This window comes from Amphibalanus amphitrite, unplaced genomic scaffold (assembly GCF_019059575.1).
Source record: "Amphibalanus amphitrite isolate SeventyFive unplaced genomic scaffold, NRLGWU_Aamphi_draft 000098F_arrow, whole genome shotgun sequence".
NCBI classification, from domain to species: Eukaryota; Metazoa; Arthropoda; class Thecostraca; order Balanomorpha; family Balanidae; genus Amphibalanus; species Amphibalanus amphitrite.
The window spans coordinates 174,487-197,549 of NW_024881593.1; the positions used below are offsets into that span (position 1 = coordinate 174,487).

At 49.8% G+C, this 23,063-nt stretch overlaps 1 protein-coding gene and 1 long non-coding RNA gene across 3 annotated transcripts in view; one reads left to right on the forward strand and one right to left on the reverse strand.

The window, feature by feature from the left end:
* The first annotated feature begins 204 nt into the window (after nucleotides 1–204).
* LOC122380440 overlaps nucleotides 205–23,063 on the forward strand; it is a 98,490-nt gene continuing 75,631 nt past the window's right edge. Inside the window, exon 1 of one of the 2 annotated variants that reach the window (XM_043363599.1) lies at nucleotides 205–298. The gene's annotated coding sequence lies outside the window, so the exon portion shown is untranslated. The remainder of the gene's footprint in view (nucleotides 299–23,063) is intronic. The other variant, XM_043363598.1, reaches the window with a different exon arrangement.
* Nucleotides 19,458–21,338, reverse strand: LOC122380441. The gene is made up of 2 exons (XR_006256332.1): nucleotides 20,891–21,338; nucleotides 19,458–20,707 (listed from the first exon to the last, which is right to left on the reverse strand). It is a non-coding gene; the product is annotated as an uncharacterized LOC122380441 (long non-coding RNA).

Consider the following 23,063-nt stretch of genomic DNA (forward strand, 5'->3'; position numbering starts at 1 on the left):
CGCTGCAGTGCCGCCGGCCGAGGGGTGTCCGGGGATCGATGCCGCCCACTAGCCCAAATCTGCGGGCCGAGTTTTCGGCAGCGGGGCGCCTCCTCATGACGTCACCGGGCTGGCCGGCGGGTCGGCCGGCGGACCGCGGGCGGCGGGCGCATCTCTGCGGGTGCGTCGGCGGCGGCGTCGACGGCGGGTGGCGGTGGCGGCGGCGGCAGTGCCGCGCTGGGGTCCCTCGGGGGAGGACGGGGTGCTGGAGCCGGTGGTGGAGAAGGAGACAGCGTCCCCGGAGAGTGTGCCAGCTCAGGTCAGTGGTCTGGATGGGCTCGATGGTGGCTGCAATATTTCTTTGTAAAGTGCTCACCTTTTGTGAACATTAATGTAATTGCCATGTGCACGTGATTTTAGGCCGGCTGGCTACTATAGCTCGATTCTCTTTTAAGTGGATTTCTCATAAAACAAGCCTTATCTGTTCTTGGAGTATTTGTGTTAATTTCGTGCCGTGTTGCAGCAGCGAGTTTCAATTTTATGTTATATATTTTACCAACAGAACAGGTTCTCGTACATTTGTCTGAAACAGCGGATGATTATAGCATGGTTAGAGACCGTGCTATTACTAGGTGACCGTGAGGTTACTAGGGTGAGGGTCCTGGACAAAAGTCAGGTTGGACCCAATTTGCACGTGCACACGTGCAGGGTGCCACTTACGGTTGGATCTCAAGATCGGCTGAACCGATTGCACCCAAATTTGGTACACTAATAGATACCTGTTTGTAGAGTGCCCCGTACAAGTCGCTCACTTCACATTTCTGCACGTACAGGGGTCAATCACGCGCTTGCTCGTTCGTGGGCCCAAAAGTCGTTTTACTGGTAGTCATTGATGAAATAAGGCAGCACTCACACATCCACAGTTGCGATAACAAGGAAATACATGAATGTAGCTGTTCTGTTCTTTATATATATAATTCACGTTAAAGTAATATGTCCCCAATGTGAAAAACTACGCCATACGTATTAACAAGCTTCTCCAATGGCTACATATATTTTGAAGGGCCTGCCAATAATAGAATTTACATGACGTGTGCACTTGCAACTTTTGCAAGGTTCTGTGTTCATGTGTTCTAATTATTTCAACCAGTCGTTGAAGATTGAGTGCTTTCATCAGTTTTATCAAATGTTAACGATTACTTTGTTTAGTTTTCTTTCACATCGCAGTTGGTTGGTTTCACATGCAGTTGGCGTGTAATCATCCGTAATGAATCTAATGCGCTGTTAATTTGTGCAGCTGGAAGAAGGCTGTTGATATATTTCTCGATGCGTTTGAGTGATCGATGGCTTCTACTTAAGAACGTAATATTTGATATTTTTTTTTGAAGAATCAAATATTTGTATGACATGATCAGGATCAATTTATTTCATAGGTACGAGTAGCAGCAAACACTTTGCGCAATTCCTAATCGAATTTCATCAGCCAACGCCTCCCTGAAATCTATTTCAATTCCTAAACGAAAAGGTGTCTGGTGTACCCGGTACAGCATACGTGTACATATAAACAATATTCCCGGGCTGTCCTAAGTCTCGATCCCTTTGTCATGTCAAGGCTAACTAAAACATCTATTCTCCTTGAGACTATGGCCTGTCGTCAGTGTCACCCACTTGCCGGGTTCTCCGTTCCACCATGCAGTGGCCGCCTCTGGCCACAGAGGGGCGGATCTGCCGAGGGGGCACCGTGGGACCGCCGCAGCCGTGCCAAGCTCGTCACTCCGCCCCCTCCGCTGTCCGCCGCGCCAGGAGGTGTCCCCTTTCCTCTCCGACCGCGGACAAGGCGACCACTACGTAGTACCCGCGCCGGCACGGCACTTTCCCGATCGACATACCCTGCATGGTTCGTTTCCCGCCGCGCGATCTCTTTCCCCGCCTGGCGTGCGACTTTCCGCTGCGATGGGGCTTCTGGACAGCCTCAGACGCCCGGTCTGTCTTAGCACTGCGGGAAGGAGACTGGGGAGGAGAGGGGAGGGTAGGGGGAGTGGAGGCGAGCGTGCGCCCGAGGGCAGAACAGCGCACTCGATCACTCCTAAGCTGAGACTCTGGACTCTAAGACGCTCGTCGTTAAAGCTATTCGTCGTCTCTGTCGGTATTTTCTGGTTCTTCATCTTCCTCGAGGCTCTTACCCCTCTCTCGGCTCATCCCGTCGTCACCGGTCCGGGCCTTTCATCCCGCCGTCGGCCGTCCGCTGAGGACGGGTAAAAACCGCCGATAACGTCGGTCGCTCTGCATACTACCGGGCCGAGCCGAGCCGAGCCCCTGCCGCGATCCCGAGTGTTTCCCCAGGCCGGATCAGGCACAATGGCGGCAGCAGTGAAGCCGGGCCTTTTGCGGGCGCGCTGCCGGTCACAAAGGCACTATTGTATCCGTCAGACAATCCGACATTGGTCGGCGCAGTGTGTTATGCACTGTCCGAGGTCGGACAAAGCCGCGGATAATGGGACGGGAGGTTCATCTGTTGACGGCTAATTCGTGCAGGACTCTGCCGGCGGCCGGGATTCGTACAGTGTACGGCTTGGTTGACCGAACTGTACTGGCAAGAGGCAGTTACGCCTGTCCGCGCCATCGACGTTGGACTTGAGCGCACGCGCTGGACGTCGTATCTGAGGCTTAGGTATATACGATCTCTGCTGTAGGGCTCTGCTGATCGTGATCTGGCATTAGTGAGGGCGATGTTCAGGTATCGACTGATGGGCCATCGTCTCTGGGAGCGCCGCGCCGGCGGCAGAGATCATGCGTTTTATGAGCCAATGGTGATTGCGTAGCCGTGGTGAGAGCAGGAGGCTTTCGGCAGATAACGTGCACCATAAATAATTATCGACGCACTCCTCATTAGTGGATTTCTTCGGCTTGATACAATAGTCCCCGCTGCCAGTTTCGGATGTGAATGATGAGATGAAATTTTCATTTACATATTTACAATGAGCTTGAGTGAAATAAATAGTCGGTTGATATCTATTCTATACTCAACGTTAGAAATGGACACCGAGCACTGATGGCTTTGATATGTGTATAGTAGGTATATATCACACCTACTCTTACATCACAACTACATATCTATCAGGTCTTTTCATCACTTTTTACTAACACACGTCTTCTCACAAACACATCCAAAGAAACCCCTAGCACGTAGCCGGAAAACTATCCAACTCCACTCCAGAGCTGGCCCGGGCAGCTAAACACATATCCTTGGTCTCTTTCTACCACAGCCAGCACCGGCTCTCTGCCGCTCGGTACCTGCCAATTTATCGCGTCCATTTACCGCCTGAACCGGCTCCGCTTGAGCACGTGTGCGCCTCGGCACGGGCTCTGAGCTCCTCCCGTTATCGTTGTTTTCGCCTCTCACAGATTGGAGAGATGCATCCAGCCGCTATAGCGTTGGTCGGGAGTGAGTGGGTGGCTCCAATTCAACCGGAGAGGGAGCCGAGGTAGACTGCCGGGTCGTCTGTCTCTCTGCCGAGTGATTGTACGCTGCCATTACCGACACTGGCCGTGGTAACCTTTCCCTGTGCTGGGAACTGGCAACGTACGCTGCGGATTGATTTGTACTCGGTTTGCCCGGTATACAGGTGACGACGGACAGGCCCCGTGTAGGTACACGTGTTTCAGAGACAGGAAACAAGGTTTGAAGCCGCAAACTTGTTTAGTGTGGAAGTAGGGAGTAAGACGGTCGTGCACTTTGCGACCGGGCAGTGGACCAGCCTGGGAGGGCCAGCCTCCTTTGTGTGTTGTCAATCGAAAGGCATTGTTTGAATAATTGAAATCCATGTCGTTACACACATAACAGACCAATCGAATGAAGGAAAGAATGTCACTTATTTTTAGATCTGTTTGATGGATTATTTTGAAAACGCTTCGATTTATCCGTACAGCATCGCTGCTGGGGCGGAAAATCAATGTGATGACCACCACTAGCGCTAGATGATCGTCGATTCACATCGCCTGCGCCCGTGCGGCGGGCCGGCCAACTTTTCGCCGCTTTTAAACTCGGGTGAGGCGGAATCAATTACCGTTGGGCGAGGACGTCGAGTGTGTCCCGACCGGCGGACGGACGCGGCGGGCTGACCCGAGGGTGCGCCGGTGGCGGCGGCGTGACTCGTGTCCTCCGATCGGACCGAGGCACCGCGGCTGTGTGTGTGTGTGTGTGGGGGGGGGGTGTCCTCGAGATCGATTCCGGCGCCGCATATACAAACGGAGCGGCCGAATGACCGACGTGACCGCCGATCACGTCGGTACAGGGAAGCGGCAGCGGCTGCGGCGGTAGTACCTACCTATTGCTGGGGTCGATGCCAGGCCAATTAGTCAGTGAATGAATCTGAAAAAGCGCACATGGTAGAACTTGCCGCTTATCAAATGTCATTAAGATTGCATTGAATCAGATAGTATTGAAAGTTGCTAGCTATATATTGATTGAAAGAAACTGCGTTTGATGAAGGAGAGGTAGTAAAATATCATATTTCAAGCCCAGGTTCATTGAGCTCAAGTAGTGTTGAACGTCCAAACGGTTGGAGTTTTATAGTAATGATCTTGTCGATTCGTATGAACGTTAATAGTTGATATACTTCGGTTTAATTTGAGCTCGTTAGTGAATCCAACTTTCCAAAGCCCATTTACCTGTCGATGTGGAAGATAAAAGTGATAGCTATAATGTGAGTATATTTGCAGCTTGAGCTGAAAACATTACTTTTCACTGTTCAGAAGTTCTTCTGGTTCATCAAGTCTTCTTGTTCATAGTCCCTGTACAGCCAGTTGGAAAAAAAACGACTCCAAAAGTGATTTTTTTGCTAATCCAATCATTTTGCGCCAGAGTCACTTCAAACTTGCAGCTGCTAATAACTGTAGATATCTTTAAGAACAATTATTGGCCAAGGGAAGGGAATTCCTCCTCTGTATCCTTTAGTCCGTAGGTAGGTAAGTTGTCCAGTCTATCGTTTCTAGTTTCCTCCCATCTCTGTTGTTTTACTCCTGGCTCTGACGCCGGAGCAGCGGCATCAGGTCGAGCTTCCGTGTTATCTTCAGCCTCCGGTACAATGTGCCCCGCGGGAGGGCAGAATGGACGCTCATTGGAATGTAAATGCGCGTCCGGGGATGGTGTACAGTGAACACAAGATCAACTTATCAGACCCTCAAATCGCTAATCCGGTTAGCCCGCTTACGAGCAAATTGCATTGCTGTTTCTCCTTCCCGCAACATCGAAAGCCCACACGTAATCTGCACACTTTCCGTATAAAACAAAGTCAAGCAAGCCATGGGGACGAATTTTATCGCAATCATGACTTTGAAATAAATAATGAATTTAAAAACGAAGCGATGCGAGCGTCGAGTAATTTGCCGCGCCGAGTGCTGAGTGCTGAGCAGCCCAGCCGCACTGGCCTCGAGACCAGCTATCTGGATCAGTCTGCAGGCATGTTTGTTTTTGTTTTTCATTTTGACTCGGGATAGGATTCGTAAGTTAAAGTACATTTTCCGCTTCCCCTTCGAGCTGCCAGCAAACATAGAAACAATTAGCTATGCTATTCGTTACCAATCTCAGCGCAAACCTCACAACCAAGTCCCTCCAGGAAAACACTGTAGCTGTACAGTAGGTCTATTAAAAAAGTCCCCAGCACCAGTGGGCGCTGCCTTCGCTGAGCGGAACCCCCGTCTGCCTGTCCCATATCGCGCCGGGCTCAGGTCAGGTGGGGTCAGCGGGGCCGCTCGGTCCGGCCCGCGGGCGATGGACGGGCGGCCGGTAACGCTTTCCGCCAGCCAGCTGAAGAATCCAACAAACGGGACGGCTACCGCTCAGCGCAGCGAAACCGGTGTTAAAGAATGGCAGTAGATGATCATGGCCACAATGATTATGAGATAGTCATTGTTAGCCCGTGCCCCACAGGAATGCCTAGACTCTCACGCCCTGTTGAAGGGGAAATGGGGATTGAGCATCATTCATATAACTCACACTCAGCTTTGGGCATTTCAGTGGTATTCGAAGTAGCGTCAAAAGTAGCAAAGAAAAAAAAATACTTCAGCCAATTTTAGATCGGGTCAGAGCCAGAGGTCATGTCACCAGAGGTCATCGATAGTAAAATTTTGCTTGGACAGGGTGCGTTGCGCGCACCGGTGCATTGGTTTTCCAATTTCCATGGAAACATCAACAGACTCGGAAGCTCGCAACGCTAGCGTTTGGCCGAATTCATATCAACCGCCGCAACAATGCAGCAGCGCAGCGCAGCGTGCTGCAGCGCGGGGCCGTGAAACACCGCCCAGGGCTATCCATGCGTCAGGGCAATCCAACCCACGTGATGGGCTCGGCCCCAGCGGAGCATGAGGTCCAGGACTCCCGCCCAGGCCCCCTGTCTCCCCTTAATTCCTGTAATCCTTCCCACTCTGAAATCGACTGAAAGAGCCTAACCTAACACAACAATCAGCTCGTTAACTGCTATGTCGGAATAATATTGTCAGATTTAATTAAGGTCAACGGCTTAGCACGTAAATACTCGTAACAGCAACTGCCACCATTGGTATGACAAGAAAACCAATTGCTTTTTCACAAACACTTAAAAGTTTTTAGCTTAAAGCTTGCATGAAATTAATTTTACCAGCCTCGTGTTCCTCTTATCAAAACGCTTCGAATGAATCAAAAGTTTATCTTTAAAGGTCATTTGAAAAATTTGGCCTATGTTCAAAGACATGACCTGGCCAGAAATGGTCATGATGCATACCAGGATATTAGATCCGTATCGTGGAACTTTACAAACACTTCAGATGATTTCATAACTTAGCATGTCTATCAAAAAATAATTATTACATGGCTCATATGTAAGCTGGGTGTGTGATCAGGCTTACGAATGTGTTGAACGCAACTGATAATGTTCTGTTGGCCACAATTTCTATATCTAATTTATCCTCCCGGATTTCATGTTCTATTAAAGGGACCCTCCCACCTTCAAAAAAGTTAATGAATTGGCATGAAAGTGATGTCGCTCGGTTCAGAAAGAGCAAAAACGAATATCTACCAAATTTCATCGAAAAATATTCACCGGTTTTCGAGCTATTAGACTTTTATTTTTGTTTACTTTTTGGGATCTCCGCTGTTCCTAGCGACTTTACTTGAAAGTGCGGCATTTGTTGCGCGCAAAGCAGCATATACCACCGCGTGCTACAAAACGTTTTAGTCAAACATTTAACGGACGTTCGAAAGCCTGATGACGTCATCAGATTCCCGTAATGGTTAAGAGATAGGGACCACGCTGGTCCCACCCTGCAAGTAAAGGGAAGAAATTTCTTGAACACCATAAAGCTGCGGGGGTTGCGACCAGCATAAATGGTGGTTTCTGAGCCTGGCCGCAAACTTGGCTATCTCAACTCAAAACTAATGTTAACCCGCGCCCCACTGGGGTCTGCGTATAACACGCCCTACTGGGGGGGGGGGGCTATTCATAGCCCCCCCTCCTAACTCCGAAACTACTGGGCCGATCGTCAAAATTCAAACGGCGTCTGATAGCCCCGGAAAAACTGTCGAGCGAAACCTAATTTCATTGACCTCGAGGTCACCGATGACGTCACAGGTCAGGTCAAAGTAAAAATTATTAGCATTTTGGCTTCGTCATGTTTTGGGCTCTGGCCGCCGTCTTACAAGTCAGATCAGGCTCATTTTTGGTTCACACACTCGTGAACAGATGCTCTAGATACTCTGAGGGTACCAAACTTGTACTTTGATTTTCAAGTCAAGGTCAGGTCATCACAGGTCACGAAAATATTATATCATCCGTCGGTCACGTGACACATGTTTTATGGTCCATTTAGGCCAAACATTTCGAATTTGATGTCGTCTGTGTCATTCGAGGTCATTTTGAGTCAAATTTAGCCTAGGTCAGGTCACTTTTAGGTCAAAAAAGGTCAAGTTTTGAAGTTAATTTTTTTTCAACAAAAAAGATGTCTATTCGATGCAGTTTGAGCTCAGGAACACGATGGTGCTATTTATATTGGCGTACGATGTCAAATTCGTACTGAAAAATGGATTTTAAAAATTAATAATTGTTAATTTTTTGCAATAATTCGTATAACTTGGCCATTTTTGAAGATATTTAGCTAAAACTTGCTAGAGTTAGTCATAATAATGCGTTCTATCACATATATTCCGTTTTTTTTTTCGAAAAGTCAAAAACTTTTTGAAAAAAATGTAAAAATATAAATTTTGAATTTTATGATGTTAAATTTTCGAAATTTTCAAAATTTTGAAAATCCGAGATAGCAGTTTGATAGCGCAGTCTATTCTGAGTCCTCTCATGCAAAGAAATTGGATCTCGCTTAAAAACTGAGCTCTTGGGAGCGATTGCCGTGGTTCAATGTTTTGCGTCGAAATCGGCCGAACATGACGTCACTCTGACGTCATTTCCGGCCGACCTATGGTAGGTACGAAGTTCAAATTTTGACACAAGGTGTCAAATTGATGCAGCCGAAGGTACTGAAAGTGTGGCGTCGATATGTCAAGCGGTTTGGAAGTTATTGCAGAAAAACGGGAGGGGGGCTATAAATAGCCCCCCCCCCCAGTGGGGCGCGGGTTAAGGTGGGAGGGTCCCTTTAATGACACCTTGACAATGTCGAGAAAAAAAAACGCTTAGGAGATTTAACAGCCTGAGATACATAAGGAAGGGACTCTTCCGTCCTCGCTATCCTCAGGAAAAAACCAATCCGCATCGCCCCTAGTCTTCATGCTTCCCTCTCTGGACTGGAGGTCACCTCACCAGCCAACCTGTAGTTGATGTCGGATCCATTCCAGTCCAGGACACATAATCCTCTTCGGGTGACCATTTGGGAGACGGCTGGACCGTCCCGACAGGGCAATCGTCCCACGGGAACAGTCTCGCTTTCGCAGATCACTGGCGCTGGCTCGCACAACCCAATTACTACACCAGAACAATGTCATAGCTCTGCAAGGGCCTTTTCAGACCGAAAAAGATGGCTCCCAACAAAACAAACAATTCTCTCATTCAGTATTGTATCTCATCAAGCACCACATGTTTTTCAGAGTGTTTATTATGCGTTCCGTCCAAAAAAGCGCAGTTCAATTTTCTCCCATTGACTTGAGCGATCTCAAAATTGACCTGGCCTTTCTGTCAACAATGTCAAACTTGCAAGGTTAACGTTTCAAATACATATACTGTTGCCCATTGAAATCGCTGAAAGTTCTAAAGCGATCGGTTAGTCGGTGTATTTAGATATAATGAGCAGCAGGAACTTTCCTTGCGGTAAGGTCGCTTGACGTGACCTGGTGTTATGACCTTGAATTGAAAGACTTGGGCGGGAAAAATGGGTCATTTGAAATCTTAAAATGCTAGATTTTAACAATAATTGCAAGCACTATCCCGGCTTAATAGTGAATGAGAAGGTAGCGATTCCCCAACCCCATGTTTAGCTCCTATAATTGAGCTAGCTGCTGGATCCTCGCGAAAAAAAAACGAGCGCTTGCGTCGTTACGTGACGCAGCGACTGGTACCACATTTTAAAATATCAGTGACCTCTTAGGGCAGGTCAAGGGCCCCAAGGCATTAGATCGGTTTTTGGTAAATAACTTCGCAAAAATGGTCCCATTATCGTCATTTCGATACAATCGTGTTTTCTGTTCTCAGACGCGTCGATTTATATGCTTTTTTTGTTTAGGTGAAACAATTTAGGATGTTTACCTCAGGTCAACGTCATGTTAGGGCAACACAGGTCACGAAGCTGTTGAAAAGAGGACACGTTGCATAACATTTGATTTGGCAAGTCTTGCAAAGTCCATTGATGGCTGTCCCGACTGGCTAGCTCATTTTGATTGGGAGTTATTGACGAAGCACTCCTATGACCCTAGTGACGTCATAAATGACGTCACGCAAGGTGAACAATGCAAAAGTGAAGCATTAGACCTTGCCAAGAATGAATGAAGTCACGGTTTCATGTGCTTGAGGTATAGTTTCAAATAATTTCCGACGCCAAATTAACAGTTTCCACATTTCCCCATTATGCTCATATGACACTAAGTGCATTGCGGATTTGCACCATTTTATAACCGACAACCGTGCAGAGGTTTGGTGCTCTGAGATTCCGCGCCGGGCCGGGGGATGTCTGAACACCCTCCCCCCTTCTAACTCGGCTCCTGGGCCACATATAGCGACACGTGGTAAGCGCAATCGAAAGAACGTCCAAAATAAGGACGAAAACACTTCAGTCGTTTTTTGGGTCAGGTCAAAAGTCAGGTCACCAGAGGACACCAAAGGTAAAATGTTGACTATTTAAACATTTTGGAAACTGCCGACAGCTATCTCGGAAACCAATAGAGCTACAGCGCCGCGGAAAAACGCATTCGATAGCCCTTTTACAGACCTTTCTGAATAATGTCTCAGATTTGACCTCAGGTCAACGGTTTAGCCTTCAGAGGGCAAAAACTCCAAAAATAGCCGTTTTACGAGGTGTTTTTTTCGGCAATAACTTTTGACTCAAAAGAGCCATCACACTACTTTTGCCAGCATTGTGTTCCTCTCGTCGAGACGCGTCGAATGAACTATAATTTGACCTTGAAAGGTCAAAATTGACCTGACCCTAGGTCACCGATATCAAAATTCCGAGACATACATTTTATAAATAATGTTGCTCTCATCAATCGCTGAGAGTTTCAAGGCAATCGTTCAGTCGGTGAAGCTACGACGAGCATTCTTATTTTTTTCTTAGGTGAGGTCACTTGGCGTGACCTGGTGACCTGACCTAAGGCGACCTGGGTCTTATATTTGCACATGTGTGGAAAAGATGCACGAACAGATGTGCCAAAAACGGCGGCGCGGAAACCGCAGGGGGGGGTTCAAACACCCCCCCCCCCGGCCCGGCGCGGGTTAACCCTCGCCGGACCTATTGGTTTTCTACATACGCGCCGGCCGAGGGGGGGGGGGCGGGTACGACCCCCCCCCCTCGCCGTTTCGCCCCTGGTGGAGCTAGCGCGTCGCGGAAAAAACGAGCGTGTGCGCCGTTACGAGACGCAGAGATTGGTACCCGATTTTAAGGTCCTAGGTCAACCGGTGACCTCTGAGGTCAGGTCAAGTGCCCCAGGGTATGGTTCAGTTTTTGGTGAATAACTTCGCAAAAAACGGCCGCAGAGCGCCGATTTTGGCAGCATCGTGTTCGTCTCGCTCAGGCGCGTCGAATGATATACTTTTTGTCCGGGTCAGGTCAACTTGGGGTGTTGACCTCAGGTCAAGGTCAGGTCAGCACCCCCAGGTCACGAAGTTGGTCGAAAGAGGTCATGTCGCATATCATTCGATTCGGCAGGTCTTCCTGAGTCCATTGGTGGCTTTCCCGACTCGCTAGCTCAATTTGTTCAAGAGTTATTGACGAAAAACTAATATGACATTGATGACGTCATAAATGACGTCACGCAAGGTCAACATTACAAAAGTGACGCATCTAACCTTGCAAGGAGTGCATCAAATCACGATTCTGTGTGCTTGAGATAGTTGGAGATCGTTCCCGGCGCCAGAATAGCAGTTTTCATTTTTCCCCATTGACTTATAATGGTGAGGTCACGAAAATGACCTGACCTCATATGACCTTTAGGAAAAATCCGAGATATACAAGTTGTGGGACTCATAATGGATACTAGATCCTGCAAGTTTCATTTCCCTGTGACATCTCCTCTGGCAGTGAGGGCGTTGCGAAGTTGCGACATCTGAAGACCGTGCAGAGGTTCACTTATGACGTCATAGGTCAGTGACCTGACCTGACCCAAAAATGCGGTTGGTGTCAAAAGATGCGGCTTGGATCAAAGGTCAGGTATGCCAAGTTTTAGCTCTCTATCGCCAGCGTGTTCGGAGCTATCGCGAAAAAACCCTATGGGGGGGGCGGCACCCGCCCCCCCCCCTCGGCCGGCGAGGGTTAAGACGTCATAGCTAAGTGACGTTACCTGAAAACGTGGTTGATGTCAAATGATCCGGCTTGAATCAAATGTAAGGCATATGAAATGTCAGCCTTCTACCATCAGTGTGCTTTGAGCTACCGCAAAAAACATGGTGGCGGTATCCACCCCTTCTTCTCGGCCGGCGAGGGTTAAACCTCGCTTTGAATTATTGCAGATAATGATGCGACCGCAAACAAAGTATTCATCTGTGTCTAGAACGGCCGCTGACTTGTTGGACAAGATCTCCAATATTGATTTGCTAGATGGGAATAAAATGCTCGGTATGTGATACATATATACCCCTCGATTTGCCCTCGCGCTTAGTCTATTCCAATCATCACTGTCGCTTTTTATCCGAGATGATGTCGCCGCTAAACGGGTTGTTTTGTTTGCTTGCTTGCATTAAATGGTCATTACGGATTGATTATTGAAGGATTATGATAAAATAGGAATGGGGCAAGGGAGGATATGCACTGCGTCTACATGTGTTTAATTTAGATCACAAAGGCATCATTTCCGGCATCGTGCAGAGTCACTATCTTCCCCTCCTCTGCACTGCGGCATCTCTGCGCCCCACACACGGCGTCCTCACTCCACGGCCGGCCGCCGCCAACTGACCCACTCGCCGGGCGCCGCGACCTGACCCGTGTCGCGTAACCTGCGCAGTAGAGTCGGGGCTGGAATCCGGGGGTTCGGCCGGCCGGCCGCCTCTGGAGCGGGGGACTTTTTTAGTAGACCTACTGTACAAAAAGGGGCTATTGGTATATTCAGCCCAAATGAACACGACACAAACATACTAGCAAGTATACATGTCTCAACCAAGACTGCCCTGCCAACGGGCCGCCACCCCTCCCCCCGCGCGGCGCAATGGTGTCCCCACCCAAACTAGAAACCCTGTCGTGTGTGTCCTCCCCCGGAAAAAGTCCTAACTAGAAAAAAAAACCGGGGGACCTAGTTGGGGAAAAAACCACATTTTGTGGAAAAACCCATCTTTATTTAAGAGTGTGGTGCGTGTGAAAAAAAAGCCCCAAAAATGGTGGTGGGTGGGTGGGAAACGCAAAAACATTTCAGAGCGAGAACACTGCTGACTTGCGTCAGACCGGGCGGCTTAGAACAGAGTGACCGCGCAAATGCACTCAAACCCCGCGCCGTCACCGTCACGTGACACGAGTCGCTCCACCAATCAGAGGAGGCCGCCGCCTTAGCGGCCTTGCCGCCCGGGGGCGCAGGCGGCCGCCCGCCTGCCGCCGAACGCTGCTCGCCGAGGCCGGCCCGGCTCCGGGGCCGCCCCAGAGAAGACGCTCGTAGTGTCGCGGAAAAACCGGTTATATCTTGTCATATATAACCGGGCGTATTTTCCGCTTCCCCTTCGAGCTGCCAGCAAACATAGAAACAATTAGCTATGCTATTCGTTACCAATCTCAGCGCAAACCTCACAACCAAGTCCCTCCAGGAAAACACTGTAGCTGTACAAAAAGGGGCTATTGGTATATTCAGCCCAAATGAACACGACACAAACATACTAGCAAGTATACATGTCTCAACCAAGACTGCCCTGCCAACGGGCCGCCACCCCTCCCCCCGCGCGGCGCAATGGTGTCCCCACCCATTCAATACATCCACCCAGACACCAATGCGCCAAAATAAAACACCCCCTTCCCGAGACCAGCAGACCGAATGGGGGATACAAATTAACACAAAAAGACCTATAGTCGCCGCCAGTGTCGAGACCAGTGGCGGAACCCCTCAAATACGTGCTTGGTTGAAGGTAGGTAATTATTTCCTCAACCTGGCCCGAAGCTTACCAGAAACGCCACGATCCCCTAAAACCTGCCAACATGAATGTGAGCGATACAGCGGTCACCAATGAAGAACAATATTACGGCATTTATACCGAAGCCCTTGCAGCAGGACTAACAACCAGTAGCATTAGCCACTACTGCGATGATAGCCTCCACCAACTAAAGGCCCTCGATATACCCGCCGAAAAAAAAACAACCATCCATGAGTTCTGAGGCCTCTGACAACAGAAGCTGTATTTTCCTTGACCTTGAACCTATGCACAATGCACATGCCTATCAGCGCGACCATGAATTTTCCCAGAACCTTGGAAGGGGTTATAGAACAGTATCAACGAAGGTCGTTGACAGCCGCCCAGCAAAAAAGGGGAGGGCTCTCGGCCCGCTCCAGGAATCAGCGCTCTAAGCCGCCGTAAGGACACCCGCGCTACCGGGCGTCCTAGCGGCAGCCACCTACGGGTAGACTAGCGAGCCGCCCCGCGGCCGTTGTAGAAGGTGGAAGAAGGGAGCATCCCGAGCAGCACCAGGGGCCGTGAGAAACGGCTTCCCCGGGCAGACTAGCGAGCTGCTTCTTTCTTTTATTATTGCTAATGTTAATTATTATTGTTATTATTGTTATTATTGTTATTATTATTGTCATTATTATTGTTATTATTGTCATTATTATTGTTATTATTGTTATTATTTTGGCGCCGTCCCCCCAAAAAAGCATGGTAACCCAATGGTTGTTAGGCAACTGACAACAGAGGCCACAGTTACCGTTACGTGTACCTTAATCCCTGTGATATGCGTGGCAATGATAACGACCATGAATGTTACCTAAAACTTTGCAAAGGTTAAAACAGTGACCACGAAACTATAGGTAATCAGGTCATAGATAGCCGACCAGCAAAAGGGGAGAGCTCTCAACGCCCGCCGGCATCCACATTCAAAACCGCCGGAATGACGCCTGCGCTACCGGCGTCCTGGCGGCAGCTGCACCAACGAGCAGACGAGCAAGCCGCCCCGAGGCCGTTGTAGAAAAACACATCCCCGGCAAACTAGAGAGCTGCCCAGAGGCCGTTGAAGAAGGGGACTACCACGGGCAGACTTGCGACTAGCGAGCTACACCCGAGGCTGTTGCAGGAGGGGACGCCCGCGGGCAGACTAGCGAGCCGCCCCGAGGCCGTTGTAGAAGGGGGCACCCCCGGGTAGACTAGCGAGCTGCCCCGAGGCCGTTGTGAAGGACACCCCCAGGCAGACTAGCGAGCTGTCCCGGGGTCGTAGAAGGGGACACCCCCGGGCAGACTAGCGAGCTGCCCCGGGGTCGTTGTAGAAGGAGACACCCCCGGGCAGACTAGCGAGCTGCTCCGATGCCTTTGTAGAAGGGGACACCCCCGGGCAGACTAGCGAGCTGCCCCGAGGCCGTTGTGAAAGGGACACCCCCGGGCAGACTAGCGAGCTGTCCCGGGTTCGTAGAAGGGGACACCCCCGGGCAGACTAGCGAGCTGCCCCGAGGCCGTTGTAGAAGGGGACACCCCCCCCCGGGCAGACTAGCGAGCTGCCCCGGGGTCGTTGTAGAAGGGGACACCCCCGGGCAGACTAGCGAGCTGCCCCGAGGCCGTTGTAGAAGGGGCACCCCCGGGCAGACTAACGAGCTGCCCCGAGGCCGTTGTAGGAGAGGATATCCCCGGGCAAACTAGCGAGCTGCCTCGGGGTCGTTGTAGAAGGGGATACCCCCGGGCAGACTAGCGAGCTTCACCCGGGACTTGTAGAATTGGGCATCCCAAGATTCTCCAAATGTTTAGGGCAATTACCCGACCTGAATACCAAAATACACGCTGTTGAAATCTGATAGTATCCGCATCCCCCCGCCACGGGCAACAAGCTTGCCTTCCCGCTAAGCTCCGGATTGATCAGGGACCAAAAGACCGGCATACAGACAGCCCCTACGCTGTAAACAGGCCAATATGGGTAAAAATTGCCGTAGCTTCCCAGCTCGACACGTTTTGGAGGTGTTTACTGCCTCCAAACGCCGAGCTGCCTCAATGTCACCCATAGAAGGTACAGTAACTCACCCACCAACCAATCATAGGCAGGTCCTGAGTGACAAGAGTACATAACCTGAGTACACACACCAGGTTGCTATCATAAAAATGTTAGAAATTACTCGTAACATCGTATGGTAAAATTAAAATTCCAACCACTCAATGACCCCCGGTGACGCCGACAACGCGAGCAGCGACCGCGCGCGACCCCTGACAGCGCGCCTCCGAATAAATTAATAAAAAATATATAACGCTTGGAAAAAGGCCATACATCACAAAAACAGCTCACCTCCCAAAGGGTACGCTCACTACGCCAACCCCTACGCCAGTATCAGTTGTCCTGTATGGGAACCACGTTTCAACCATAGCCAGGCATAACCAACGACAACTCTACAAACTCAACTCCCAACCCTCAACACCAACACCACCGGTTAACACCGGCCCACCTCAGTGGCCACTCAACACCTAAGCCGGCCAGGTCGCGCGCTTGGAGCTGCTACCCCTTGGAAGAATGAGCTGAATCCACTCAAACGGAGTGTAGAATGCCAATGTCCAGCGTTCTAAGCAAAAGCAAAAAGGTATAACAAATTCCATCTAAAGTGATCAAGTACCTACCTACCGGAGCAATACGTAAACCCCCCAGTTACTTAAATATCCTGGGCAACATTTGGTGTTGACCAGTGAAGCGCCATCAATAAATTGTTTTTTATATTGTTTGTTTGTTTTTATTTTTACTATACAATTCTTTTAGTTTTTTTTATTTCATATACCTACACTTTTTATACCTAACCCCCATTTACCCAAATAACCTAAGCGCAATTGACGTTGACCAGTGAAGCGCCATAAACTACTATTAAAACTCATCGCTCCGACAGCACCACGCCACTATAGCTGAGCCCGCCATTCACGGGGTGCGCTCACCATGGCAAACCTTATGCCAGTAGCCGTTTACCTGCATGGGAACCAAGGTTCAACCATAGCCAGGCATAACCGGACAACTCTACAAATTCAACCACCGCTCACAACACCATCACCACATCATTGGTGAACCGCACTGGCCCACATCAGTGGCCACCCAACACGTAACCCGGCCAGGTTCTGCACTTGGAGCCGCTATCCCGTGAAAAAATGAGCTGAATTCACCCATACAGAGTGTGGAACGGCTAAGTCCAGCGATCTAAGAGAAGAAAACAATAAGACCCCTAGTTTGTAAATGATGAGTTGTAACCGATGAGTTTTTTTTTAACCTACCCCTCCCAGAACAAATTAATATTTTAACTGGAAATAAACCATACCCAGCCATAAACCACTCCAAATAACTCCGCAACTAGCCCACTTTCCACCTCTTACTAACCATACACCCGGACCAGTTAGGCATCCCACCAACCCCTCCATTATTAACAAATTGCATACGAACTTTATCAGCCATCAAAGTATAAAAAACAATCAACGTCCTTGCAAAAGCAATATTGCATACAGAACACACATTAATTATTGAAAAATACTTCTTAGCGAAAGAACCCACAAAAAAAACTGAATTTCATACTCCCTTTGCTCTGCGACGGTTGCACTAGATCGCCAAAAAAACACGGCCAAGGCGGCCACAACCGAGCTGCGACCATCTGGACAGCTCAACACTCAGTCAGTACTGAGTGAGTGACGTCAACCCTGATGCTGGCGAGGGGTACCAGTGCCCAAAAATTTGTTGATTAAGGCATGGGAAACGTCACCCAAATGAAAATCACTGTTCACTCGCCTCCAATTTTTAATAGCCCATTTTCCACTCCCATTTTTACCCAGAAAAAGCGTTCGCATGGATGGATAGCCATTTTACTTCCCACATTATACCAGCCTTTTATGAAATTTTGCCGCGCATCCTTTTTCACTCTTTTTATGCCTTATTTGACCATCAATTTTCCACCCCACACTATTCCTTTTTGGTGAGAAATTTTCATAGACCCGGGAACAGGGGGGGGCAGCGGGGGTGCTTGCCCCCCCCCCCCCCCCAACTTGAGCCGTGGGGGCGTCGCCCCCTCAACATTGAGGCAGAGAGAAAGGACCTTTCCTCCCTTTTCCGGACTTCTTTCCTTCTTGTTTCCTTTATATATCTTATCAGGACACGGCCTTTCCTTGCCATCTGAATGGTTTCTGCCGATACAGTATCGATTTGATATCTGCTATTGTCATCCCACTGGTTTGGGCCTGATTGATTGGTAGTTTGGCAGGTCAGCTTTTACATACATATACTGGACCATTTTGAGCCAACCCTGAGAAATACATAACGTACAACGGTGGTAAAATCGTTGCTATAGGTATAACACAGTTTACCCGCTCCGGGTGTGAGGGAGGGGTGTGGGGCAATGAGTGCACTGACGTGGCGCCCACGGAAGGCCGGTAGGGATTAAAGCTCAGCGACACCTTGGGCCTGTATGGCGCCTCCGGTTATCGGTAGCATCCTCAGAATCACCGGCGTAGGGCCCTTAGAGCCGCCGGTAAGGGGCCCGTAGAGGCACCGGTGTGGGACTGTCATGCAGGTGCCGGTGCGGGCGCTGAGAGGCACCAGTGTGACTCTCTCAGAGGCGCCGGTGAGGGTCCTACAGGCGTTGCTGTGGGCCCTCATAGACGCTGGTGTGGAGCAGTTACAGACTGGTGTGGGACCTGAGCTGCTGACGCGAACCCTCTACAAGCCGGCAGGGGGTTCTCAGTGACCGGCAAGAGGCCCCCGTCACCGGTGTGGGGCCCTCAGAAGTCACTAGTGGGTGGTCCCTAGATGCGCACTGCGCAGGTGTTTGGTAGGGATTCGAGTCCTCACTCTCAGAGCCGCCGATATAGGGCTTTAATAGGCACTGGTGTAGGCACTCAGAGTTGGAGGCGTGAAACCCTCAGAGACACCGGTGTGGGTCCTCATAAGCGCCGATGAGGGCCCCCACAGTTGCCGTTATTGGGCCCTCAGAAAAATAATTGTGGGACCATGACTCAGAGGCCGGAGTGGGGCCTTAAGGAGATCTTAGTGTGGCAATTTAGGGCCCATGCGGTGCTCTAACGAGCCGAATGGGGCCCTCCCGAGTCGAAATATGGCCATCGTTAAGCCTCAGATCAAATGGTGCCGCAGGGCCCCCCGGACCCGAGGGTCCCTGTGAACCCGATTGGGGGGGGGGGGGGAGTGCGTGTTCCCTTAGACCCCTAGCTACGCCACTGTTTCATATGCATCAAGTCAGGTATTTTAGGCTCGCCTCCCCCCCCCCCCAACTTGAAAATCGTTCCCGGGCCCCCAGGAATTTTCCTCAGACACCCCAGCCAAAATACAATTTAGGGACACCGAGGGGTACCCCAGTCCTAACAACGTATACTGACTAAATCCTTTTTACCTATTATTGATAGCACCTGACCTGTATTGTTCATTTGCTGATTGCAGGAGAAAGGTCATCCCATATCCTATAGCGACAAGTAGAAAAAAAAAATCAAAGAAACAGACTGCTTTGAATATAGTTATAGACGATTTAACAAGCCTCAGCAGCAGCAGCAAACCAAGGTTGAAAACACGTTGAACTTAGAGTTGACTAGATTTCATTTTTTTTTAATACCTTCAGGCCTCGTAACGATTTTATCAGAATTTTATTACCTTTACTTACCTCATGTTCCTATTGGTGGAACCAAATATCCCCACAAAAATGCCGATATCGCCCATGCCCAAGCGTTCACTATCTACCCTATCGGGTCCCCCTAGAACCTCCATTAACAGATATGTACCGGGCCCGGCATACATGGAACAACGTACCTTTCAAAACCCCGGCCACCTTGGCCTATACCTGACGATGTCCCGTAAGACCTGCTAGGCAGCACGGGCAGCACCACTGGAGCTAGATGAGCTGGGAGGGGTCGGAACTCCCTCAGCTGACGCGGGAGCTGTGAAGAAATCCTCCAGCGGCCAAAGAAGACTCTGGCCCAGCGGGCCGGCCCCGCCGAGTGTGCCGATCCGTCGCCGTTCAGAGTCGGATGCCAACCACCCACCAAGCCATGGAAGAAAAAAACGGATTGTGTCACATAACCATTTTTAGCCGAAAGCTCGTATCAAAGGAGGGTATCGGGAGGGATTATACATACTGGAGCCATTTATCTGACAATGCGCGCGATGACACATCGGCAGGATATGCATATTGCATACCAACATTACCATGATGATTGATGTCGCTTATGCATGCCTAGGCAATGCTCTATTTATTGACCACGACAAAAAGGCACCTTACTCTGGCAAAAAAAAAAAAAACGATTCACAAACGCCACTACCATAAAAAAAAAAATGAAAACAGTTAACTCGCACCTCAATGTAGAGTGAGAGCAAAACAATCACGGGCTACCATAAAACTGCATCGTTATAGAAAATGGCATACCTAATGCAGTCTTTAAATATGAGGGTGAAAACTTCCTTTGGGTACTATCCTGTAACTTACTATATTATCGCCAGTGCATCCAAACTACCTAACATAATTTCCCATCTAATCTAAAATATCCTAGTCCCGACTCCCGAGACTTACCACACAAGTGGTTTCCACTATCACCTCTGCACCTCCGTACCTATATCACCCACTTAACCTTTCACTCCAACCTAACCAGGTAACAATACCATTTTAGACCAATACCATTGCATTGGGTATCATTAGCATGAACTCCATTTACCCTCTCAAGTCTCACCTGGTAGTTGGTACCCTTATCAACAATCCCTAACCCACTAATGAAAACCCCGCTCGGACACGCTCGGACAGAGCCAACATCACCAGCAGCTCATTCTCCACGGGGTACGCCCACCTGGCACACCTTACGCCAGTAACCGTTCACCTGTATGGGAACCACAGTTCAACCAATACCAGGCACCACCAAACGGCAATTCTACCAACTCTCTGCACAACCACCGGCCAACACCACGTGGCCACCAAACCCTACGCCGGCCAGGCCCACCTGGCCCACCTGGGCGTACCTCCACGGGGTACACCCACCTGGCACACCTTACGCCAGTAACCGTTCACCTGTATGGGAACCACAGTTCAACCAACACCAGGCACCACAAAACGGCAATTCTGCCAACTCCAACCATCGGCCAACACCACGTGGCCACCAAAAACCCCACGCCGGCCAGGCCGTGCACTCTGAGCTGCTACACCGAGAAGCATGAGCTGATTTCACTCACACTGAGTGTAGGATGGCAAAGTCCGGCGTTCCGTTCCAGGGAAGAAGAAGAAAAAAAAACAGTTTCAGCTATGTTACACATAGCAAGAACCTACACCCAATCTCCCAAAATCTGAAAAACACCACCAAGCAAATTAGCAGTCCATGTTTCATTCTTTTATCCAACCTTCAAAGAACCTATAATACCAGGCATTTGCCGACCCATTGCTCATCGACCCCTTTCTTACCTCGATAGCACAACATAAGCACAAAAATAACCAAACCTCATGCCGAAAATAAAAACAAACAACTAACAAACAACAAACCAGTAAAAATAAACATAAAAAACCCGAAAGGAAAAACATCCTCGTCAATCAATATAACAACGATATAAAACCGAACTTATACTCCCCTTGATGTCTTCCAGTTTCCACTGAACACGACCGCAGTAAACGCAAAAACATTTCAGAGCGAGAACACTGCTGACTTGCGTCAGACCGGGCGGCTTAGAACAGAGTGACCGCGCAAATGCACTCAAACCCCGCGCCGTCACCGTCACGTGACACGAGTCGCTCCACCAATCAGAGGAGGCCGCCGCCTTAGCGGCCTTGCCGCCCGGGGGCGCAGGCGGCCGCCCGCCTGCCGCCGAACGCTGCTCGCCGAGGCCGGCCCGGCTCCGGGGCCGCCCCAGAGAAGACGCTCGTAGTGTCGCGGAAAAAACCGGTTATATCTTGTCATATATAACCGGGCGTATATTTGTGCAAAGCGTACCAAGCATTACCTTCTACAACATAACCTAAATCTAATGCACACTTTTCAGGTTCTGCAATGGAACATAATTTCAGAAGATTTAAAAACGCGATCAGTGTATTGATTTTCCCACTGTTGTTTCGCCGTCTATTACACTAATCTCCGGCTCTTCCGCGGCAAATGGGCACAAAAAACAGCGCGCACACACAGGGCAATCAGGGCAATCGGTCGAGTCCAGCACAGCGCACCATTACTGGCAGTGATACACAGGACTCATTAGACAGCACCGTGACACAATGAACACTTACGGAGCACGTACACAGAGCTTTTGTCGGCTGTTTTTCTTTCCACTCACAACGTGCTCACATTTTCTACGTCTTTTTGACATCCGCGCCGTCATAATGCAAAATTGTCGCTTCAAATTGGTTGTTATTTTATTTTTAGCCCGTTCGACTGACAACTGCCGGTGACCTGATGTTGCCGGCACTATTCTGGATCGAGAATCGCCACCGGCACATTTTCCTTGACCGTTGCACCTTTCGGAGGAGTCAGCACGATGCATTTGGAGCTCTGACTAAGCGCTGCTTTGTCATTCCGGCTGAGCCAATCGGATCCAGTTTCGAAGCAGCTGCACGAACAGACTCGGTCGGGGCGCACCGATGTCGTCTCCTGCCGTCGGGCTCAGCAAACGTCACCGACAGACGTGTAGCTGCATTAGGATCGGTGCCAAGCTGTGTTTCTTCAACAGTTGCAACATTTCTGGTTGACTTAATTTTCTAACAAAGCGTTCAATGAATAGAGTATCAATGTATGCAGTTATTGCATGACAAATGTCCGTGCATCAGCTTGATTATGTTTGGTTTAGCATGCTAGCAAATCAACGCGAAGTTTTGACACTTCCCTTCCGTCATTCATTTTTTACTTAGTGCTGAGGGTCGCTGATTCATTCAATCCCAACATGACTCATCTCTACTAACCACTCCATTCAGCGGCAAAGTTTCCCCTGCCGTGCCGGCGCCGTCGCTGCGCCCTAACGCCGGTGGTAGTGTCCAAGTGTCGTCGGTGTTGGCAGCGACAGTGGCGGCGGGCTTTGTTGTCGTGTGGCAACCACCATTACGTTGCCATACATATATCGAGCCACCGGTCCCTGGGGGGCGCGGCGGCGGCCCCGGCCCGGCCGCGGGGTCCGGGAGGGGTCCCGAGGGGCCCTTCGCCGGAAGGACAGGCCCCGGGGAGGTGTGGCACATGAGGTCAGAGGACCGACAATGCTGGCTGTCTGTATGACCGATGGCAGGTGCCTATGGAACAAAGCAGTGACAACACATGTCATGAGGGAGAATAAGTATGAAGTATTCAGTCAAGTAGCAATTGAATTAAGCA